Source organism: Tinamus guttatus, unplaced genomic scaffold (assembly GCF_059628265.1).
Source record: "Tinamus guttatus ecotype Peru unplaced genomic scaffold, ASM5962826v1 Tinamus_guttatus_pri_ptg000608l, whole genome shotgun sequence".
Lineage (NCBI taxonomy): Eukaryota > Metazoa > Chordata > Aves > Tinamiformes > Tinamidae > Tinamus > Tinamus guttatus.
Window position 1 is genome coordinate 100540 of NW_028289142.1, and position 2224 is coordinate 102763.

Consider the following 2224-nt stretch of genomic DNA (forward strand, 5'->3'; position numbering starts at 1 on the left):
TCATGAGGAGGGCTGACGCTTGAGCTGCCCGAGGTGCAGAAAGACTTGCTTCTCGCACTCCTGCCTGGTGCCCCATTTGGGCCTTTGCCACCTCCAGGCCCTGCGCACCAGCAGCATCTTTGCCACCCCTTGATATTTCTGGTACCTTTAACAACACGCGCCAGAGGGAAAAGATGTGGGAAAGAAACGCCACTTCTTTTCACGGTGAGATTTCATACTGTGAAGAGTCCCAAAGATCACACACAACTCAGCAGTTGCTTTCCTGCCTTTATTTCATCCACCTACCCACGGGATCTGCACTACTGAGTGCTCCTTAAGGCCAAGAGGACAGAGAAGAGGAAGAGGCAGAGGAGAAAGAAGTACAAAGTGACGAAATGTCCTTTTTCGCTCTTTGTCCGTTTCCTTTGCATTTCGTTCTCAGCTTCCCCTTCTGCATGGGGATGTCTTCTTTTTCTGCTTCTCGGCTCTTGAGTTTTCTGGGAGGAGCCCTCAAGAGCAGAAGGAAGGGGCACGGCTGCAGGTGCTTGTCTTGGAGGAGAGCATTTTCCAGAGGGCTGCTCCAGTCCTGAATAGAGCCAAGAATCTGCTCGGTGGCTGCTGAAGCGATGCCCATGTTGCCCTCTGGACACGGATGGCAGGTGGAGCCAGCTGCTTTTGCAAGAACGCACGTGTGACCTGCCTTGCTCTGTTTGTCCTCTGCTTTGGGATGGGTAGCGAGGACGTTTCCCGGAGCTTCTGTCCTTCTCTGTGTAGTTTCTGTCACTACGGCGGGATGTGCAGCTGTTCCCATTGCAGTAGTGCTGCTGAGGGCAGTTTTGTTTGCTGCTTTGCGGGTTGTGAGAGCACCTCCTCTTGGGAGAATGAGCACCCCGTTCGTGGACACTGACGTGTTTTGGGTCCTCTTGTAGGGCTCTCTTTCTCTTTAAAGGCCTTGAGCTCTGCATTTCGAAAGAAGACATTCTAAGATGGCTCTGTGCAAAGACACGGCTTGGAAAAGCCCTAGACACAATCCCCCCCCGCCTCCAGTGCTCAGGAACAAGCCATGGTGTTTTTGCTGTCTCAGCAGATGCCACCAAACTAAAAGTAAACCAAGCAAAATTCTGCTTGTTGTTTTTTGCTTTCATGATGTGAGCATGACTAGGCCTCACTTGCAATGCCTCGCAAGGCCTCGGGAAGCTGGGCTGCGAGTGATGAAGTAGCAGGGCTGCCCTCAGTCTAGTCTTAGCCACTGGTTGAGGGATTGTGGCTGCAGCAGGAGGGCTTTCTCTGCACTGTGGCAGGGAAAACATAACGCACAAGCTATGCGTCCTGCCCATCCCTCCACAAAACAAAGAACAAAAAAAAGAAAAAAAAAGAAAAGGAAGAAAAAGGAAAATGCCTTCATCATGCTTTCTCTTTAGAAGCTTTAAGTACACTCTCTGCCCTGCGTTCCATGCTCTTCTGTTGATGAAGTCAACAGAATCTTCTGGGATGAAGTATTCAGCCATTCCTATTTACTCGGGAGATGGAATAGTATAGCCCGCGTGTATGCAGGGGTTCCTCTGTTGTCCATGTATTGGTTTTGTAATGTCAGTGGGCATGAATGCACTGTGATCTTTGTCATGCTTGCTCCTGCATTTTCCCACGTCTTCTTCTTGCTGCTGGTGTATTTCTAGAAGCCCTTCCTTTTTTCCCCTATTGTTCTTGCTAAGTTTAATTCCAAACAAGCCTTGTCCTTCCTTGATGCATCCCTGCATTCTCTGACAGTGTGCCTTTATTCCTCTCAAATGGTCTGACTCTTCTTCCACATGATGTTTTCTTTCTTTTTCTGCTTAAATTTTACCACAAGTTCCTTCCAATCCACACAGGTCACAGGTCTCCTGCCCGCCTCGCACCACTTCTTTCTTGTAGGAATGCACCAATCCTGAGCTTGGACAAAGTAGTGTTTGAATATTAGCCAACTATCCTGGACTCTCTTTCCTTCTAGGGCCCTGGACCAGGGGACTCCTTCAAGTAGGTCCCTGAAGAGGTTAAAGTTATTTCTCTTGAAATCCAGGGTTGCAATCCTACTTTTTGCCTAGTTTCCTCCTCGCAGTATATCGAATTCCAACAGCTTGAGATGGCTGGAAGGAAGATGGGAGCAGCTCAGCAGTGGATGCCACAAGCCACGGTGAACAAAGGGGTCAGAGTGGTGGATGATTGGTTGTCCCTCTTCTTTTGCCCCAATGCGCTGTGGGCCAGATCC